Raw genomic sequence first — 16,131 nt, forward strand, 5'->3', positions numbered from 1 at the left:
CTAATACAATAGTTAAATGTCCTATATATACTAGACTAGCTACTAGGATTTACAGAAGTAAGTAATTGATGCATAAATCCACTTCCGGGGCCCACTTGGTGTATGTTTGGGTTGAGCTTGATCTATCCACGAGCTGAGGCTTTTATTGGAGTTGAACGCCGAGTTATAGCGTGTTTCTGGCGTTCAACTCCGGGTTGTGACGTGTTTCTGGCGTTTAACTCCAGACAGCAGCATGTACTTGGCGTTGAGCGCCACTTTACATCGTCAATTCCTGAAAGCTCTGGATGTCTACTTTCCAACGCCGTTGAGAGCGCGCCATTTGGAGTTTTGTAGCTCCAGAAAATCCATTTCGAGTGCAGGGAGGTCAGATTCCAACAGCATCAGCAGTCCTTTTGTCAGCCTTTTTCAAAGTTTTGCTCAAGTCCCTCAATTTCAGCCAGAAATTACCTGAAATTACAGAAAAACACACAAACTCATAGTAAAGTCCAGAAATGTGAATTTAACATAAAAACTAATGAAAACATCCCTAAAAGTAGCTTGAACTTACTAAAAACAATGCCAAAAAGCGTATAAATTATCCGCTCATCAGTCTCCTACAAGACAAGTTATAAAAGTAATCCCTGAAAGAGACCTAACAAAGGTCCAACAAAGAGGATTACAAAAATAACTTAGAAGAGATCGACCTAACAAAGTCGGTCTCCTACAATACAAGTTATAAAAGTAATCCCTGAAAGAGACCTGACAAAAGTCCAAGAAAGAGGATTACAAAAATAACTTAGAAGGGGACCAACACAAAGAAATCGGTTATGGGGCGCTAAAAATACAAGCAAAAGCGAGAAAACCGAGAAACAAGTCGGACCCATACAGTCACGGCCTCAAAGGATCCAAGTTACAAACAATAAGTACAAAAGCAATCCAAAGAGGTCAAACAGCAAGATTCCAACACTCTCAGAAACAAGAAGAGATACCATGTTAAAGAGCAATAAAAGCATAGTATAATAAAGCTTCAAGAGGCCACCAAAATCGACCTCAGAAAGCTACTTTTGTTTTTCAAAGTAAAAGTTGCCAGGCAGGCAACTAAAAAGCGTCAACAGCTAAGCAAAACAATAAAACAGTTCAAAAGCCCACAAATTGGGCTATTTACACAAATACTTAAAAAGAAGATCAGCAAAGATCGGGAGCCTTCCCGGCAGCATCAGTACGGGGAGAAGGAGGGCGAGTCTGAATAGGCACAGCATCTACAGTTCCATCATCCCAGTTCAGAATCTGACAATCCGGATCAGACATAACTAGAGGAACCGAGGAAGTCGACACCTTGATAGAAGGCACTGGGGGAGGTTCAACATCATCATCATCCTGGTCATCAGGGACAATCTTACCATCCCTCACAACATTGTCCAGGGTGAAGAGAGTAAGATCGGCCTTAGGAGCAATAACCCGAACCTGCTCCTTCAGGTTCTCATAGGCAGCAGTTACACTACCAACAAGATGACCCTGGAGCTCGGAGTAATCAGCTCGGACGTTCTCCAACTCCTCCTTCAGATGCATTCCCTCCCGATAAGATGTGACATAGCTATCCTTATGCCTCAGTGCCGTGTCTTCAGCCAGCCTCACAGAGGCAACCAAAGAGAGGGAACTCGCCTTCTCATTCTCCAGAACTTTTTCCAACTTGGCCACCTTCACTTCAAGCTCCTCCTTCAAGCCTCTTATCCGATCAAACTCCCGTTTGGCCTCCTCCATAAAAGCTTTGGTGGCATGGAGAGGAAGACTTTGAGCAGTTCGATACAGGGCCGCTCTCATGTGTGCCATCTTGATACTACTTCGAGTTATATAATCAAAATGATGAAGAAGTGACACGTCATCCATAGGGAGGACACCATAAGGACTGATTTATTGATCTACAAACTCGACCGCATCAAAGTCAGGAGCATCAAGGTTCAAAGGCTCAATTGTTTTTTGCTTCTTACTAGGAGGAGCACCAGAAGCAGCGACAGAAGTCTGTGGAGGATCGACCAGACGAACCCGAGGAATAGGAATTGCTTTCCTCGGCCCGGGAGAACTCGGCATAGGAGGTTTCACTGGAACCTAAGAAGATCCCTCTCCGGCCACCTTGGCCGAGATGTTTTGAGCAGCAGTTGCCTTCTTTGCCTTTTTGAAGGCCTTCATGGAGTCATTGTTTTTTGACATCTCTGCAAATACAGAATCAGCCATAGTAAAGGGTTACAATCACAAGAAGAGGAAGCAAAACTAAGAAAACAAGTACAGAAACAAGTCAGACAAGTACCCAAAACAGTCCGAACCAAGGACGGGTCATTCAAAAACCTTTTTGTATCAAGATGGGATGGTTCCCCCCATAAATCTTCAAGAACAACAACAAAAGCACGCTCAACCTCGTCAAGCATCTCCCATGTATACCGAGACACTCTCATATCTTTTTGCCACTCTAGAGGGAAAGGAGGCTCATCATTTTCATCAAGAAAAAAGGGGCGGGCCCCCTCGACAGCACGAACTCTAAAGAAGTAATTCTTAAAATCCTTAAAGGACTCGTCATACATGGCAAAAACTTTATGGCCCTGGGCAGACCAGAAAGAAGCCCAAGAAGCTTTCTTTTTGGAAGAACCACCAGGCTTGGTAGAAACAAACAGATAAAGGAAAAGAGTCTGAGAAGGTGCTACGCCTAACTCTTGGCAAAGTAGCTAAAAAATCTTGACAAAACCCCAGGAATTCGGGTGAAGCTGGGATGGGGCAATGTTACACGACCACAACAGGTCGGTCTCGAAAGTAGTAAAAGAAAAAGTAAGGTCCAACTGACTGAAGAAATATTCATAGGCATAGAAGAAGGGACGCTCTCCCACGATGGAGGTAGGAAAACAAACCCTTTCATCAGAATCAGGAGCGACAAGCTCATAATTCCTCTCCCGGGCACTATTACCACAGATCCTATGATGCTTCCTCACCTCTACGAAAAATTCAGCATCCACAACAGAGACACACATCAAGACAAGGGAGTCTAGCCAATTGGACATCCCCTCGGGAACTCTGGAAGACATCTCTACAATGTTATTGCGAGAAGACATGAGGCCAACTAATCCTACAATAAGAAAAGAAGATGGGATTACTAAAAACAACTCGGATGAAGGACAAAACAACTCGATTAATACGACACAGGCGAACAAACAGAAAAGGAAAACCCTAAGACTCAAATCAAAGTCCTGGGGCATCCTTTGGAGGCAGTAACAAAGCAAGGTTTTCAGGAAAAATCTACAGCTCGCATCCCAGCATCTCTCAAACAAGAAAAGAAGACTTCAAACAAACAAAGCATTTCGAAAAAGGAAAGTAGAAACACAAAAATCATCAAAGCCACTATCTTTCTACAATCTACCAGCAAAGAGCATTGTCAACAACACCAAGCAGAAAATCGTCAAAAACACAACCTTTTGCATACTCAAGCAAAAACCCTAAAAAGTATCAAGAGGAAGTCAAGAAAATGCACTCCAAGCTAAAAGCAAACTATAGGTATCATTATCTCCCACAAAGGTACAGCAATAAGGATTTTTTGAAATTAAGGAGCAAGAGACAGTTTTTCCAAAAATAACAGCCAGAGGCAACAATAGAACATGCAAACCCCTGGGAAACCGCAAAGAAGAAACACCAGGAATACGCAAAGAAGAAAAAACACATTACAGCGACAAGAAAACACAAGATCATAAGAAAGGTTCAAACTTTTTCGACATTCAAGCAAATATCAACAATTTACCAGAGAATTAAAGACAAAGCAAAATGAAAAGAAAATGGAACCAACCTGGAAAAAAGAAGCTTCAGAAAAGTTAGAGATGGAGAGACGGAATCACCGATCACTGAACAATGCCGCAACGCAAGAAAAGCAAAATGTGGGTGAAAGACAGAGAGCGAGAGAATGAAGGGAGAAGTTACGAAGAGGAGCGAAGAAGGGAAACCATTTTCTGATCGCAAATTCAAAATAAAAAGCTACAAGGAAAAACGGGGCAATTAATACTAATTAATGAAGGTATTAAACCCTCGCATGTTCCCAAAGCGCTGATATTAAAGCACGCGCTTTTAGAGAAAAACGTTCCACATCCAAAAAACTTCTACAAAGGAATCAACAAAATGCTTGAGTTCGGCCTCACTAGAGAAGGACCGAAGTCAAGGACTCGGCCTCAAAAAAGAAAACCAAGCTCAAGCAGGGGCACTGTTCATACCTTGGGTCGAGCTTTCCGAGCCGGGATGTTCAGTAGCAAAGCGACCGACCTCTTTAGGTCAAGCGGACCGACTTCTTCGTAAAGAACTCGGCCAAATCGACAGGAAAGCCCAAAGAAGGACCCAACTCAAAGAATACAACCCTGATCCAAAGGCAGCCCAAGCCTATAGAGATAAGGGCGGTTCCATGGAAGATAAGCTGACCTCGACAAAATATAAGATAAGATAAGATAACTAACTTATCTTACCCAAAGAAGGTCACATCTCACCATTATAAATACACTGGAGCACCCAGGTATAACTCATACTCTGATTCTATTCAATACCTACTTAATACCCTTGCTAACTTAAGCATCAGAGTCCCTTGCAGGTACCCCCCACCCTCCGGGGACGAAGGATCAGCACTACCACCAAGTCCAACAAGTCGAACACAACCGCTCCAGCCAGCACAGAAGATCTCGTCTGAGATCGACCTCCAGTTTCAGGTAACCCCGGAACATTGGCGCCGTTGTCGGGGAACCTAGAAGTCATCCCATCACCATGGCGGACGACCACGACAACGACTACGAATCAGATCTAGAGGATAGAACACCGCACAAGAACGCGGACACTACACCAAAGGATACTCCTCAGCTTAACAACGAAAAAGATTCTCCAAACGCAGGAGCCATAGAGGCGCTTCAAGATCGATTAAAGCAACTCGAGAAAGAAGCCCAACATCAACGCGAATTGATATTGAGATAATTGAAGCACTAGACTTTTGATATTGAGACTGATCACTTTGATATCGATTGTTTGGTGTAGACAGGAACCCTACATGGCTACTCGTGGGTGACGTCTAACACGTACGCGAGAAAGTAGGAATGAGCAACCAGCTGACAATCACGCCGAATTTATGGTGGCAATGGCGAATCTCGTTAATACCATGGAAGCTAATGCTGCTGCAACTCTGCAAGCTGTGCAGAGAATGGGCCAACCGGTCAGGAATAGAAATGGCAATGGGAATGGCGAAGAGAATGCCAATGATAATGCTGAGGGTAACGACGATAACACAAGAGGAGTTCTGATGACCTTGGCGACTTTCTTCAAGGTTCATCCGCCAACTTTCCGTGGGTCCACAAATCCTATTGAAGTGGACCACTGGTTCCAGGCTATGGAGCGTGGTTTACAGGCGCAGCATGTTCCCCTCAATCAATATATGGAATTTGCCGCTTATCGACTAGCAGGAGAGGCCCAGCCCTAGTGGCAAACTGAGTGTCATTTGCTACAGCTTCAGAACGCTGACATTCCGTGGGAAGTGTTCCAAACGGCTTTCTATAAGAAATACTTCCCTGAGTCTGCAAGGGAAGCAAAGGAAATAGAACTAATGTAGTTGAAGCAATGTTCCCTATCTGTGGCGGACTACACCAACAAGATTAAGGAGCTCTGTAGGTTTTCTTGGGGGTGTCAAGGTGCCCCGAAGACTTACGAGAGCTGGAAGTGCATCAAGTATCAGAGGGGGTTGAAGGACAACATCATGATTATTGTGGCTCCATTGGAGATTCGTACTTTTTCTGACTTGGTGAAAAAGGCTAGAGTAGTGGAAGAGTATGCCAAGACCGTGGTGGTATCCAAGGACACTCATGGAAGGAGCTCTAGTCGTGGGCGTGGCAAGTATTTTCATATGAGAGGACAAAGCTTCAAGAGAGGAGGATATATGCCTCAAGGCCAAGGAAGCTTCAGAAAGAACAACCAGAATCAGTTTCAGTATGCTAAGGGAAGAGGAAATCAGAGTAAGAGTTCTCTGGATTTAGCTTGTGATCGTTGTGGACGTTTTCACCCTTATGACTTGTTCATACCCTGGGTCGAGCTGTACAACCCGGGCTGATTGAAAGACAAGCCAACCGACATCTTTAGGTCAGGACTATTTGACCTCTTCTCAAAGAGCTCGGCTAAATCATCAGGAAAGTCGAAAAAGGGCCCAAATAGAGGAACACGACCCAAGTCCAAGGGTAGCCCAAGCCTAGAGAGATAAGGGTGGTTCCCACAAAGATGGGATGACTTCACTCAGAAGATAAGATAAGATAACTATCTTATCCTAAAGGAAGATCACCCCACACCATTATAAATACACTGGAGCACCCAGGTATAACTCATACTCTGATTCTACTAAAAACCTGCTTAGTACCCTTGCTAACTTAAGCATCGAAGTCACTTGCAGGTACCACCACCCTCTCCTTTATGGACACTTATTCGGGATACAAGCAAATCCTTATGTATCCACCTGATCAAGAAAAAACCTCATTCTTAACCCCAAAAGCAAACTATTATTACGTCATCATGCCATTCGGACTCAAAAACGCAGGAGCCACCTATCAAAGATTAATGAACAAGGTCTTTGCAGATCATATCGGGAAACTCATGGAGATATGTGTGGACGACATGTTAGTAAAAACACAAAGCGAAGAGTCATTACTGCCCGACCTCGCCCAAGTGTTCAATACCATAAGAAAGCATGGCATGCGAGATAACCCTGCAAAATGCACCTTTACGGTAGAAGCTAGCAAATTCTTGGGTTTCATGCTCACACAAAGAGGAATCGAAGCAAACCCAGATAAGTGACGGGCCATACTCGACATGAAAAACCCGACCTGCGTCAAAGAAGTGCAACAGCTCAACGAGCAGCTGGCAGCCTTGTCCAGATTTCTAGCCAGATCATCCATAAGATCTCTCCCTTTCTACGCCACACTAAGGAAGGGAAAGAAGTTTAAATGGACACTAGAGTGCGAGCAAGCCTTCCAGGATTTCAAAAGATTTCTGGGACAACCACCCATTCTTACCCGACTGTGGGAAGGATAAGCACTCATACTATACTTTTGCAGTAGGAAGTCGGGCAGTTGCCTCAGCACTAGTCAAAGAGGACGAAAGTGGACAACAACCTATATACTTCATCAGTAAAGCACTACAAGGGTCCGAGCTGAACTATCAAAAGATAGAAAAGTTTGCATACGCCCTCATATTAACTTCTCAACAACTTCGGCCATCCTTACAGGCTCACACCATCAGAGTTCGAACCAATCAGGCCATGAAAGGCATTCTGCAGAAAATAGATTTAGTAAGAAGAATTCTACAGTGGGCAGTCGAGTTACCCAAATTTAACCTTCAATATGAAGCTCGAACAACCATTAAATCACAGTATCTGGCCGACTTCATTGCAGAGTACACTGACACCCCGAAAATCCCTACAAGTTGGAATCTCTATATGGATGGCTCTTCAAATAAAATCGAGAGTGGAGCAGGTGTGATAATAGAAAGTAATCAGGGAACCCAAATTGAACTCTCCCTGAAGTTCAAGTTCCCTGCTTCCAATAATTAGGCTGAATATGAGGCGCTGTTGGCTGGTTTAAAGCTGGCTAAAGAGGTCGGAGCCCAAAAACTTGTCATCTTTAGCGATTCACGGGTCATCACCTCACAAATAGCAAGGACCTACCAAGGCAAAGACCCTGTCATGAAAAAGTACTTGGACAAAACCAGGGAACAACTCAAACAATTCCGGGAATATGAGATCTGACATATACCTCGGGAGCAGAATGCTCGAGCTGGCGCACTCTCAAAATTAGCCAGCACTAAACCAGGGGGCAATAATAGGAGCCTCATCCAGGAAATATTATAGAACCCATCAATCTTAGAAGAAGAAAAAGTCCTAGCCATATCAGGTCAAGATCAAGGATGGATGACTCCTATAATAAGCTACCTCAAATCAAAGATACTCCCTACAGATAAGAAGGAGGCAAAGAGGTTAAAGCGGGAGGCATAGTATTACACCATCATAAACAATATCCTATACAAGAGAGAGATTTTGACGCCTCTACTAAAATGTGTGCCGAGCTCTAACACAAAAGAGGTCTTGGAAAAGATACACAGTGGCACATGCGGCAACCATCTTGGAGCGCGAGCTCTGGCCAAGAAAACACTCCGAGCCAGAGTCTTTTGGCCGACTTTGCAAAAAGAAGCTACCGAGTTCGTTAAGACATGTCCACCATGTAAAAAACATGCCAACTTTCATATCGCCCCGCCAAAGGAACTCATCAATGTAACATCACCTTGGCCATTTGCAAAGTGGGGACTCGACCTCCTTGGGCCTTTTCCCCAAGGATTGGGACAGGTCAAGTTCCTCGTTTTAGGGGTAGATTATTTCACAAAATAGATTGAGGCAGAGCTCCTAGCCAATGCCACTGCCCAAAGAAGTTGGAAATTCCTATATAGGAACATTGTCACGAGGTTTGAGGTTCCTTACTCCATCACCACAGACAATGGCACTCAATTCACAGACGCATGCTTTAGAAAGTTGGTAGCCAACTTGAAGATAAAGCACCAATTCACATCCGTAGAACACCCACAGGCTAATATACAAGCAGAAGCTGCCAATAAAGTCATACTAGCCGGGTTAAAACGGAGGCTACGGGACACAAAGGGAACCTGGGCCGAAGAGCTTCCACAAGTCCTATGGGCATATCGGATAACTCCACATTCCACCACAAAGGAATCACCATTCCAATTGGCTTATGGAATGGAGGCGATGATACCGGTAGAAGTCAAAGAAGGATGTCCCAAAACGATCTACTACAGTGAAGAAGCCAACTCCCAACTTCAAAGGGAAGAGCTCGACCTACTCCTAGAAGTCTGAGAAAGAGCTCGGATCAGAGAAGAAGCGTTAAAATGTCGCATGGCCTCAAGGTACAATCAAAAGGTATTGCAGCGAAGCTTTGCCAAAAATGACCTCATCCTAATCCGAAACGATATTGGAACAAGTCAACCCGGAGAGGGAAAGCTAGCGGCTAACTGGAAAGGACCTTACCGAGTCACAGAAGTACTGGGAAAGGGCTACTACAAAGTGTCCGAACTTGAGGGGCGAGAGCAACCAAGGTTATGGCACATCTGCAACCTGAGAAGGTATTATAGTTAAGAGGTAATAAAAGATCTTAGGACAAAGGTGTATTCTTTTTTCTTAAAAAGGTTTTTTAATGAGGCACCAAGCCAAGATCTGCAAAATTATCTAACTTAAGAAGGGTGAGCACCCACATGTATATATTTGCATATTTTTCTATTTTGAATAAAGTTTTTTCAGATTTTCTACAAATTCTCTTTATCAAGACGTATTAATCTGAAACGCAAAAATTCATCGCCCGATTATAAAGCTACAGATCGGCAAAAGTGAAAACCAAATTTACTACTCGATCACGATAAGGTCGACGAAGATGAAAACTAAATTCATCAAAGGTCGGCCAAGCGAGGATCAAAATCGGCAAGATGAAAAGCGACAAAAACAAGAATAATGCAAGAAGTTATAAAAGCGATCCATTGATAGAGACCTGACGTGGTCTGAAAAAAAAAAGGATTGCTAGAAATAACTTAGGATGGACCGACATAAAGAAGTTGGACCAGACTAATCAAAGCGACATAAAGTTATAAAAAAGTAATCCATAGAAAAGAGGCCTGGCCAGCCCTGAAAATGGATTACTGGAAATAACTTAGAAGGGACCGACATGACGAAGTCGGCCTAAAAAAGCTATAAAAAGTAATCCATAAAAAAAGACCTGGCAAGGTCCAAATAAAATGGATTAGTAGAAATAAATTAAAAGGGACCGACATGATGAAGTCAACCCAAAAAAGCTACAAAAAGTTATAAAAAGTAATCCATAAAAAGAGACCTGGCAAGGTCCAAATAAAATAGATCACTAGAAATAACATAGAAGGGACCGAGATGAAGAAATTGGCCCAAACCAATTAAAGCGACAGAGTTATAAAAAGTAAACCCAAGGGATTACTAAAAACAACTCAAAACGGTCCAATGAAAGGCGTGCACTAGAAGGGACACAGCTCGACCCAAAAAAGCCATGACCTCACCAAAATCAACCTACAAGTATTCTATGGGAGTACTAAAAAGAATAAATTGAACAAAGCTAGCCTCAAAAGCCATTTCGACTAAAGCAGAAAAAGGCCATCAAAAGAGGTCGGACAACAAAGATTCCAACACTCTAAAAAATTCCTGGAAATGCTAGCAAAGCTTTAGGGAAGCATATTACTGTAAAGGACTCAAGAGGCCACTCAAAAGTCGACCTCACTGAGCTTAAGAAACAACTTTGTTTTCCTAAATAGAGTTGCTAAAAAAAGCAAACCAAAATATCCAAGCCAAACAAACCACAAATTACAGAAATTAGAGTTTAAAAGCCCACAGACCAGGCTATACAAAATACATCAAAGAAAGTTCATCAAGGGTCCAGGTTTTCCTCGATAGCAGCATCCTGAGTCGATGGGGGAAGTATGATCCTCCTTGGAATTGCATCTACCATTCCATCATCCCGATTCAAGATCTGAACATCGGGGTTAGACTCGGGCTGGCTGACCTCGACAGCAGGAGTTAAAGAAGTCGGGGCAACAGAAGCTTTGGCTGATGGCGCAGGCAGAGGATCTACATCGTCATCATCATCATCCGGGGCAGGGACGATCTTCCCATCTTTCAAAATATTGTCCAAACTGAAGAGAGTCAGGTCGAGCTCGGGCGTAAGAACTCAGACCTGAGCCTTCAAGTTCTCATAGGCAGAAGTCACACTACCTACGAGATGGCCCTGGAGCTCAGCGTAATCAGCACGAGTAAATTCCAGCCTCTCTCTAAGTTCCACCATCTCACCATAAGCCCGGATATAGCCCTTCTTTTGCTTATGCGCCATCTCCTCAGCCAGATTTGTAGAAGCCACCGTAGCAGTAGCCTGAGTTTTCTCACCTTCCAACTCCTTCTCTAGCTTTGCCACCTTTTTCTCAGGCTCCTCCTTATCCTCCTTAAAAGCCTTTGTTGCATGAACTGGGATGTCCTGAGCAGTTCGAAATAAAGCTGTACCCATCTGTGCCATTTTAACACTACTCCGGATGATGAAATCTAAGTGGTGAAGAATGGACACGTCATTCATAGGAAGTCGGCCATAAGGGGAGATTTGATTATCAACAAACTCCACAGCATCAAAATCAGGGGCATCGAACTCAAAATGTTCAACAGTCCTCTGTCTTTTTGGAAGAGGGCCAGCAGTAGGAGAAGAGGTAGCAGCAGAAGCTTGGGGAGGATAAACTAAATGAACCTGAAGAGTAGGGATCACCCTCCTCGGCCCGGAAGTGCCCGAGGTCGGCTTCTTAGGAGGAACTTGAGAGGACCCTTCCCCAGTAGCCTTGGCCGAGACGTTCTGGGCAGCTGTAGTTTTTCTCGCCTTCTTAAAGGACTTCATGGAATCATTGTTTTTAACCATCTCTGAAAAAACACAGCAAAAACCAAGTTACAAAACTGGAAGAAAAAGAAACAAGCAAGTAAAAGCAAAAAAGAAGTCGACCACTACCCAGCTCAACTCGGAGAAGGGAGGGGTCCCCTAAGAATTTCTTTGTGTCAAGATGGAGGGGTTGCCCCCAAATCTCCTCCAACACACTTATAAAAACCTGCTTGACCTCATCAAGCATCTCCCACGAATATCTAGACACCACAACATTCTTTTGCCAGCATAAGGGGAAGGCAGGTTCATTATTCGACTCTAAGAAAAATGGTCGAGGTCCCTCAACAGCTCGGACCTTAAAAAAGTAGTTCTTAAAACCCCTAAAGGACTCGTCATACATAGAAAATACTTTCTTTCCTTGGGCAGACCAGAAAGATATCCAAGAGGCTTTCTTTTTGGAAGTCCCAGGTTTGGTCAAAACAAAGAGGTAAAGAAAGAGAGTTTGAGAAGGCTTGACATCCAACTCTTGGCACTGTAGCTGAAAAATCTTAATAAAGCCCCAAGAGTTCGGATGAAGCTGGGACGGAGCTACATTACATGACCACAGCAAATCGGTCTCGAAAGAGGTAAAAGGAAGGGTAATATTCAGTTGGCTAAAAAAGTAATCATAGGCATAAAAGAAGGGGTGTTCCTCCTCGGTTAGAGAAGGAAAGCAAACCCTCTTGTCGGAGTCAGGCGCTATCAGCTCGTAGTTCTTCTCCTGATCCCTACTACTAAAGATCCGATGATGTTTTCTGAGCTCCGCACAGTACACAGAGTTAACAACCGAAACACACATCAGGACGAGGGAGTCCAGCCAGTCAGACATGCCCTTGGGGACTTTGGAGGATGTCTCGACAATATTTTTGCGAGAAGACATGGGTCAACTAGTCCTACAGTAAGAAAAGGAAAAATGGGTTACTAACCAAAATAACTCGGGCAAAATCAGAAATCAGCTCGGACAAATATGGAAACCACTCAGACTAAAGCACACAACAACAAACGGAAACCCCAAGACTCACACCAAAGATCCAGGGTCATCCTTTGGAGGCAGTAACAGAATAAGGACTCAGAAAAAATCTATAAGTTTGCATCTCGACATCTCCCAAACAAGAAAATAACACTCTTTCAACAAAGCAAACACTCCGAAAGGAAAATTACGAATCAGAAAGTCATAAAAATTGCCATCTTTTTATCTGTCAGCAAAGGGAACTATCATGCATCAAACATGCCAAAAGGAAAATCATCAAAGACGCAACCTTTTTCAGAATCAAACAGTTCATCACTCCAAAACTTCAAATGCGAGGACACAATCAGAAGCAATAGCAACATTCAAAGACCTAGAAGCATCAACTAGCAGGAAAGGAAAAAATGTGTATATAAAAATTGAAGAAACCCTTGAATAGTGCATATCGCAGAAACAATCAGACACAGTAGACAAAGAAAGATTCAAAAACTCTTCAAACGCGAAGGCAAGCAAAGATAAAAATTTCTTAAATCAAGACATCAAAACTACATAGCAAAGACAAGGAAAGAAGCCAACCTGTGAAGAAGACGATGAAATGTCAAAGCAAAAAGTGAGCACCTCCAACGATCACTTCCAACAAAGCAAGAAAAGCATGAAGACATGAAAAAGCTTGGGAACAATAGAGCAAAGAGCCACAGACAAAACAGAAGAGCAAAAAGAAAAGGGGGGAGTTACGGTAAGCACGGAGAAGGGAAACTGAAGGGATAGCACTTTGAAATTTCAAAAGTTAAAATGAGAAAGAGGGAAACGGCTAAAAAAAGGAAGTTAATGAAATCCTTAAAAACCTTTGCACATTCCCTAGGAAAAGCATAACACATGAGACAGTTAAAAGGAATGAGAAAACATTCTGCATTTTAAACCACTAAAGGGAAAATTCTACCCAATGAAGACCAACAAAAGTACTCGAGCTCGGCTTCTTCGGAAAGGATCGAAGTCTAAGGGACTCGACCTTAAAAAAGACCGAGCTCAAGCAGGGGCACTGTTCATACCCTGGGTCGAGCTGTACGACCCGGGCTGATTGAAAGACAAGCCAACCGACCTCTTTAGGTCAGGACTATCTGACCTCTTCTCAAAGAGCTCTGCCAAATCATCAGGAAAGCCCAAAAAGGGCCCAAACAGAGGAACATGACCCAAGTCCAAGGGCAGCCCAAGCCAAGAGAGATAAGGGTGGTTTCCTCAAAGATAGGATAACTTCACTCAGAAGATAAGATAAGATAACTATCTTGTCCCAAAGGAAAATCACCCCCACACCATTATAAATACACTAGAGCACCCAGGTATAACTCATACTCTGATTCTACTAAAAACCTGCTTAATACCCTTGCTAACTTAAGCATCGGAGTCCCTTGCAGGTACCACCACCCTCCGGTGACGAAGGATCATCACCACCACCAAGTCCAACAAGTCAGACACGGCTGCTCCAGCCACCATCATCAAGTATGACATAATAGCTCCGACCAGTACAGAAGATCTCGTCCGATATTGACCAACAATTTCAGGTAACCCTCAGAACATGACACATGCAAGATTGGTTTAGGTGGTTGCTTCAAGTGTGGGTTGCCTAGCTACATTGCGAGGGATTGCCCTCGTGGGAGGAATCAGAATGTGAGCCACAGTCAGCATCAAGGTCAAATCTTTGTTGTGAATGCCAAGGATGCTTCCAAGGCGGATCCTTTGATGAGAGGTATATGCCTAATTGGTGATAAATCCTTAGTTGAATTATATAATATTGGAGCTTCGCATTCGTTTAGTTCATTTGCTAAAGTTGAGGAATTAGGCTTGAAAGTGTTAGAGTTACCTTTTGATCTGCATGTACATACTTCGCATCAAACAGTTATGACGAGGTCAGGTTGTAGACAAGTAGGTTTCAAGCTTGAGAGTAGAGACTTTGTGCACAATTTGATCTGTTTACCAATGCTGGTTGACGTTAGGATTTTTGCTAGTAAAGAATTTTATAAAGTCGCGTTGTCAATATAGTTTCTAAACCAACAAAAATCCCTTCGTGCAAACGTTTTGGTTGTCACAAGTAACAAACCCCTAAATAAATTAATAACCGAGTATTTAAACCTCGGGTCGTCTTCTCAAGGAATTCAGGGAGGTATGTTCTTATTATTGGTTATGAAGATTGTAAATCGGGGTTTTGAAGTTTGGGCAATGGGCACAAGTATATTTAAATGACAAGTAAAATAAATTAACAATAATAAAATCTCTTGGCAAGGTATAAGAACTGGAAGTCCTATCCTAGTCATCCTTATCAATTGTGATGAGAATTGGATTTTTCTCCCACTTTGTTAACCTCTAACTATGAAGGTAAGTTAAGTGGATGAATTACTTTGAATCCTCAAGTCCCAGTCTTTCCTTGGGAAAAGTTAGAGTTATTGGATCTCGAATCAATTCTTGAAGAATTCTAATTTTCAATCAACAATGAGTTTGATAACTCAAGAGTCACCAATTAATCAACCAAAGCCAAAAGGAAAAATATCTAAATTAAATTAAAAGCATTCATGTAAATAAAGCAATCAAACTACGTCTAAATATAAATTCAAGTCATAACATGGAAAGGTTCATAAGCCAATTGGGCAACATAAATCAAATACAAATAAAAGTATTGGAGTAAATAAAAGTAGAAAATAAATATTGAAGGAATATAGAACCTGGAATGAAGAAGAATTGAACAAAACTAATAGAAATCCTAAAATCCTAATTCCTAAGAGAGAGGAGAGAACCTCTCTCTAAAAACTACATCTAATCCTAAAATCGTGAATTATGAGAGCATGATGATGAATGGATGCATTTCCCCACTTTATAGCCTCTAATATGTGTTTTTTGGGCCGAAAATTGGGTCAAAAATAGCCCAAAAATCGCCCCCTGCATATTCTGGTACGTTCAAGTCGCGGGCATGTGACGCGGATGCGTCGCCCACGCGGCCGCGCGGATTGAAGTTCGCAGATGCGACACGTCCGCGTGGATCACGCGTTCGCGTCGCCTAGCATCAGAGCAACTATGACATATTATATATCAAATCGAAGCCCCAAACGTTAGCTTTCCAACGCAACTGGAACCGCGTTGTTTGGATCTTTGTAGCTAAAGTTATAGCCGTTTGAGTGAAAAGAGGTCAGGTTGGATAGCTTAGCAGTTTCCCCAACTTCTTGTATTCCTTCCATTTTTGCATTCTTCCTTTCCATCCTCTGAGCCATTCCTACCCTATAATATCTGAAAACACTTAACACACATATCATGGCATCTAATGGTAATAAGAGAGGATTAAACATAGGGAACTTAAGGCCAAAGAAGCATGTTTTCAATCAAAGCACATAATTAGGAAGGCAAATGTAAAACCATGCAAATAGTATAAATAAGTAGGTAAAGCACTCAATTAAGCGCAAGATAAACCATAAAATACTGGTTTATTAACCTCCCCACACTTAAACAATAGCATGTCCTCATGCTAAGCTCAAGAGAAACTATAAAGATGAAGAGGAATGGTAGGATGTATGAAATGCAACCTATCTATATGAATGCAACTACATGCAAAAATGTTTCTACCTACTTGGTTAAAAATAAATAAGTTCTCCAAGACAAACATAAATCAGATTTCACTAATTCAAATCA

Source organism: Arachis stenosperma, chromosome 4 (assembly GCF_014773155.1).
Source record: "Arachis stenosperma cultivar V10309 chromosome 4, arast.V10309.gnm1.PFL2, whole genome shotgun sequence".
In the NCBI taxonomy this organism is placed as follows: domain Eukaryota; kingdom Viridiplantae; phylum Streptophyta; class Magnoliopsida; order Fabales; family Fabaceae; genus Arachis; species Arachis stenosperma.